Source organism: Zonotrichia albicollis (assembly GCF_047830755.1).
Source record: "Zonotrichia albicollis isolate bZonAlb1 chromosome 6 unlocalized genomic scaffold, bZonAlb1.hap1 SUPER_6_unloc_1, whole genome shotgun sequence".
Classification (NCBI taxonomy): Eukaryota; Metazoa; Chordata; class Aves; order Passeriformes; family Passerellidae; genus Zonotrichia; species Zonotrichia albicollis.
This window is the reverse complement of record NW_027428337.1, coordinates 37,940-44,302: the sequence shown is the minus strand read 5'-3', so window position 1 is coordinate 44,302 and position 6,363 is coordinate 37,940. Positions and strand designations below refer to the sequence as shown.

Genomic DNA, 6,363 nt, shown 5'->3' with positions numbered 1-6,363 from the left:
AACAGTAGGAATAGACAGAATATATTTTATAAATTACATGCTACATCAATGTCCACTATAAATATGCATGTGAATATAAATACGAAAAATAGGACTATCAAATTGATTTTAATAGGATTTTAAAGCAAGGCGGTTTGTTTGGTTCTGGTCGGATAAGAGGCAGGTTTTTGGCATTTATTTCAGAGCAGTTTTTGGCTGGGGTCGCCCCTGTTCTTTTTTGCCGCCTTCGCTGCCCGCAGCCCCGAGGCGCGCTGCGCCCCTGTCTGGGGCGGGCGGCTGTGCTGCCGCCTTGTGGGCAGAGCGCGGTACTGCAGCCATGCGCCGGCAGGCAGGCGAGAGGCCGCCATGTTGGGAGTGGCGTGTCGCGGGTGTCTCGGACTTTTCGTTGACCTTCTCGAGATGGCGGGGAAGTGGAGGACCTCGGTGGGTGTTAGTGAACTGCCTGCATGGAATACCGACGTCATGGCGGCCCCGACGGATTTTTCTGTGGCGTTTGAAGCGTATCCGATACATGCTGTGGGCTCAGCGTCGCCGCGGGCGGGCGTATTTCTGCGGGTTTGTGACAGGCATCTGGGTAAACCTGGCCTGTCTGCGCCGGGGTCCTCTCATGCCCGCTCTCCCGCCCTCAGCGAGCCGAGCCGGGCTGAAGTGTTCCGAAGAGCCGAGTGTGGCCGAAAATAACCGCGTTTAGCTTAAGAGACCAGGATAGCCTAGTGTAGCTGACATTAGCCGCGTTAGGACAAAGAGCCGCGTGAGACCGAGGTTAGCCAGTAGCCGGGAGTGGCCTGGTGGCTCCTGAAATTCCACGATAGGCAGGATGGTTCCCAGACCCAAGCTGGCCCCAGTGCCAAGTCGGGCTGACGTGATAGCGCCTCGTGGCTCCTGCAGTGTGCCATCCAGAAGCGGGGCAGGTGAGTTTTGTTTGCCAGGGAAAAGGGCCGTGGTTTGTGGGGGGGGGGGCTGTGGCTGGGGGTGGCTGGCTGGCTCCTGAAATTCTTTGGTATGCAGGGTGGTTCCCAGACCCAAGGTGGCACCAGTGCCAAGTCGGTCTGTTTTGACAGTGCCAAGTCAAAACTTCACTTGTCCTAGTTTAGATTTCTGATGTGGAGGAGCAGAAGTGCCACCTGATATGGAATTTGGTTCTCTCTGTGGAGTGACATCGTGTAAAATTTCTGTCCCAGAAATTCTGTCATGATGGCTCTGCTCCATAAAGAATGACACGGCCTGATTGTCAGCAATTTTTGCTTCTGCAATAGCGTAAAAATGCTAAAATTTGAACACTGCCTATAATTTCAAAAGAAAATATTTTAAAACTTGAAGTGATAGCTAAAATTAGGCCTGAAAGGTAGCAAGAGCAGGTAGCAAGAATATTTCTCCCTGTTTGTAGATATACTTTTCATTCAAAAATTTGCTGATGGAGAGATTCTTTCATGTATTTAGTGACCTTTACAGATGTATTCCCCTAGTGTTTTGAGTTGATAGAATCATGGAATAATTCAGGTTGGAAGGGGCTCTAAAGATCACCTCATTCCAAGCCTGCTGCCGTGGGCAGTGACGTGGTTCCATAGAGCAGGTTGCTCTGAGCCTGATGCCAGAGCACCAATGGGCCTGGAACACTTCCAGGGATGGGGCAGCCCCAGCATCTGTGAGCAAGCTGTGCCAGCCAGGTGCCAGAGGAGGAAGAAAGCCCTTCCCACGTGGAGCAGAGGCTGCTGCAGCTTCGCGTAGCCTCGTGTCACTGAGCGTGTGAGACAGAAGAGCCCTTCCCGTGGAGGGGTATCGGCGCTGACGGATCTTTTTTGGGAGAAGCGGAGCAATGGAACGCCAGAGCAGCCTTCAGTTCTTCTGGCAGAGTTGGGAACAGCTTGAAGCAGGAGCAGAGCTGGCCTGGTGCCTGCCAGCTCTGCAGGCAGTGGGGATGGAGAAGCTGCAGTTACCTGTCTGCTTGGCTGAGTCTTTAAAAAGGAGGCACTTTTCTGTAGTTCCTTTTCTATAAGCATTACGTGAAAGTTCCCCCTAGAAGCCCAAAGGCAGCTGTTTTCTTAGCAGGAGGAAGTCAGGAGGAGGCAAAGCGGGCAAAGACATCAGATAAGTCGGGATAAAATTCTTGGCTAACCTGTTTTTTCCCCTTCCTCCAGACAGCCAGTTCTGAAGCACTGAGCAGAGATCTGCCCGGGAGGAAGAGCAGAGCCAATCTCTGAGAGCTGACCCGCGAGCTGTGGTGAGGACAGCTGCTCCCTGCCTGCACCCTGCCTTGGTGTGGGAGCTGCTGAGCTGCCATTCCTGTGGTGGGAGTGTTTCTACTCTCATCCAGCCAAGCCAGAGACCTGCTAGGGAAGGAGCAGGTAAGGTTTAAGTACCAAGATCTCCCCAGTAAGAAGTGAGGTGACAAAAGGAAATGGCCTCAAGCTGCAGCAGGGAAGGCTTAGATTGGCTTTGAGGACCAATTTCTTCACTGAAAGGGTGGTCAGGCATAGGAGCAGGCTGCCCAGGGCAGTCCCCATTGCTGGAGACATTTAAAGCATGGCAAGATGTGGTGTTTAGGGACCTGATTGGGGTGGGGGCTTGGCAGTGCTGGGGCAGCAGCCGGGCTCGATGACCTTAGAAGGCTTTTGCAGCCTAAAGGACGCTATGCTTCTGGAAAGCCTCGACCCCTGTGGCTCTAACACAGCACCTGGATGCTGACGGAAGGAGGCTGGTCATAGAGCCTGGAGGTCCCTGTCCCACGGGGAGGGAGAGGACAAGGCAGTGTCGCCTGCAGGGAAGGTCTCGTCCCCAGAGGGCAGTCAGCGACTCCATCCCTGCCCGGGGCTCTGGGTGCAGCCTCGGGGTGGACACCTGCCCTCAGGTTTCCCTCTGGGCACCCGGGAAGGGAACCGGGTCCATCCGTGTGGCAGCTCCAGGGCCTGCAGGCTTTGGGGCTTTGCAGCTGTGTGCCTTGTCACAGGGTGGCAGGGACGTGACGCTGCCTGGGCACGCTGCTGGCCTGGGATCCTTGCTGCTTTCCTCCTTATCCCATATGGATTTAGCAGCAATCTTCTTCTATCTTTTCTTTAAAACTGTCCTTGGGAGAGTGCAAAGAGAGGGTAATCAGTTATGTCAAAGCCTACATATTTTACCTGTTGGCACTTAAGAGAAAAGACAAAAGCCTGCTTGGCATCCTTCTGCCTGGAAGTGATTGTGACCCAGGGAAGTGAGGAAGGGGCTGGCCGAGGTCACTGAGGCTCTGAGATGGAGGTGAGTTTGCATCCCAGTTTATTGGAACGGAGGCTCATCAGAAGTTTCCTCGGCTGTCTAAGGCACAGAGCCCTGGAGCCCAGTAAGCCTGAGCTGCTGCATGCTTGCTGTGAGCCTTGGGGTGAGCGTGCATCGTTGCAGGCTTGGGATGGATTGAAATGTGCTGAGGAAACCGGAGGGAGGGAGGGAGGGAAATGCTCTGTTAACCTGTGCCAATTCTTCTGTCAGACTCATCACGGCAGGACGGCGTGAAGGCTGAAAGCGTAAGAAGATGTGGAGGGAAGCAGAGAATCTGACAGGAGCATCGAACGCGCGAGCGCACGAATTTTGCTTTTTGCTTGGGTGTAAACTCAGGAGTTGAAAGGAATTTGGGAGTGAGAAGGGACATTTCAGAAGGTGAAGAAGAAAAAGAAGTTGTTGTTGTTACAGGCCTGGCAAAATCTTTTGTTCTAGCTAATAAAAGAAGTTAGTTTAAATAAAAAAAAGAAAAAAAAATGTAGTTTTTCTTTACCTGACTATTATATTCATTGGTGGTATATGGTGTGTTGTTTAATTTCTTGGTATGATTAACTCAGTGTAAGTTGTTTTTTGAGTGAACTAACTTTCTGGATGGGTTGGTTTGTATTTGAGACAGGATTGATTTCAATAGGTTTCTTTCATAGACTTGTGATAGGTATTACTGGGGTTTTGGCTTTGTTTACTGTATGCATAAACATACAGCTTTGGTTGGGCCAGCTGGGCTGCCGGAGTTTGTGGGTGTGAATTTATTCGATGGCTTTGGTTAAATGCAGTGTTTAATTTTTGAAAGGTTTTTCAATGTAGTGGTTTTAAGGTGGTTTTTAGAATTGATTGTATGGTTTGATGTTGTTTATAGTTGCTGTCCGGTAAGGGATGTGGTGTGAGTACTTGAACGTTATGGTTTTGGTTTTCCTAAGTTCCATTTTCTTTCTGGTTCGATAGGTTTTTTTAGTTTTATTTTTGGTGACAGGGGTATTCACGTGGTGGGTTTTTATAGGCAATATGTTTTTTAATTTGGGTAGTGATATTTTTTAGTATTTTAACAGTTTAGATTTTTTATTTTTATGCTTTGAATTAGTTTTCTTTTAATTTTAAATTAAGTTTTATAGATTATTGGTTTTTATTTGTGCATTAGCATAAAGGTAGAGCTTTGGGGGCTTCTTTTAGTACTGTTTAGGGTCATTTGTACAGTTTTGAGTCTAGTGAGTTGGTTTCATTTAATTTTTAGTGGGTGTTGGTTTTTCTTAGCAGTTGTGTCATTTTCAAGGTGTATTTGAGGTTTTTGGGGATTTTGAGATATTGGTTTAGGAGGACGTTTATGATGAGCATGTGCGCAGGTTTTGGGCTAGTTGAAGTGGGATTTAAAATTTATTTTTGGTTAGGTTTATTTGAGTGTTTATGAGGGTTCAATGTTGTGGGATGTTTGTTCTGTTAGTAATAAAAATAGGGTTTGTTTTGATGTGCTGCGATGGGATGAGCGTGTGCTGCGTGCCGGTGCTGACAAAGGTACGGTATTGTTGTGGCTTATTTATATGGTTTAATATAGAGATGAAAATAGAAATAAATATACATTTAAAAAGAAATATAACATTAGAGTGGTAAACATAAATATTGAGAACAGATACATATATAAAACTATAATTCATGGTGTAGAATTGTAACATATTATCATATAGATAAATGATAGTCTATTATATATATGCACAAAGATATATAAATATAGATTGTAAATATAAAAATACTTAAATATAGTTAAATTGGGGGTTTTATTAGGTTGTAGACCTGTTTTTATTAATAAATCATATAAATAGAAATAAAATAAAAATTCAGATACAAATATATAGGGAAATACAAATATCTATAAATATTGATATTAAATAAATCTAAGTAAAAGAAATATACAATACAGAAATTTTCTATGTATGATTATATTAGAGGGCATTCTCCCTAAGATATATACAATATCTATGAATATAATGAATGAAAATTATCAATCTAAATATGATTATAATTTTGAAAGATAAAGTTACTTGTTAAATTTTAAATGTGGTTGAAATAAAGAAGTGTCCTTGGTTTTTATTTGGTTAGAGGCAGGAGTTTTATTTTAAATAATAGAAGTGTTATAGAAATGTGAATCTTAAGATAGAAATAGATAATAAATATATAAAGGGAGATTGCTAAACTATGACTACAAATTGAACTATAAATATAGGTAAGTAATATGAAGAGTTGTAGTATAGAATATAAATAACATGATACGGCAATATAAATTATAAATGGCAATATAAATATAAAAATAGGAAAGTATAGTTTAAAAGAAAGTGGCTTTTATTTAAGTAGAGGCAGGGGTTTTATTTTAAATAAGTGTTACAGAAGTAAAAATCTTGACGCAGAAATATATAATCAATGTATAAAAATATGTATAAAAATATATAACTGCTCGCATCAGATGTAATGTAGAATATAAATTTATTTACAAATTGAGATTGATAAAGATGAATGTATAAGTAAGCAATATACATTAATGTACATTATAAATGCAAATAGGAATATAAAAATCAGACATAAGGATAAAACCTATTTAAATATTGTTTGAAAGAAAGGGTTGGGGTTTTTTTTATTCTTACTGGGTTAGAGGCAGGGTTTTTATTTTAAATGATATGAATGTAGATATTATTGGTATATATTTCTCAATATTGAGATATACAATCAAGATATAAATATATATATAAACTCAAAATATAAGTAAATAGAGATAATAGGAAGAGATGTAATGGAGAATACAAATAACAGCATACGTAAGTATACATTTTAAATGTAAATGTGAATATGGACCTGAAAAACAGAATTTTAAAAAATATTGAAATACAGTTGAGAAGAAAGGGTTTTCTTTTTGGCTTTAACGTGGGTGGAGGCAGGGGTTTTATTTTAAATAATGGAAGTGCTACAGAAGTAAAAATCCTAACACAGAAAGATATAATAAATATATAAAGATCTGGATAAAAATACGAAAAAAAATAGAAGTAATAGGAAGAGTTGTAACATAGAATATAAATTTATAAATAAATCGGAAAATAGAAATGCAAAATCGAACACACATCAGTATAG

At 42.4% G+C, this 6,363-nt stretch overlaps 1 long non-coding RNA gene across 1 annotated transcript; it reads left to right on the top strand.

Moving 5' to 3' along the window:
- Positions 1-439: 439 nt before the first annotated feature.
- Positions 440-3,881, top strand: LOC141727294 (uncharacterized). Its single transcript, XR_012578329.1, has 3 exons — positions 440-911; positions 2,139-2,345; positions 3,466-3,881. It is a non-coding gene; the product is annotated as an uncharacterized LOC141727294 (long non-coding RNA).
- The last annotated feature ends 2,482 nt before the right edge of the window (positions 3,882-6,363 follow it).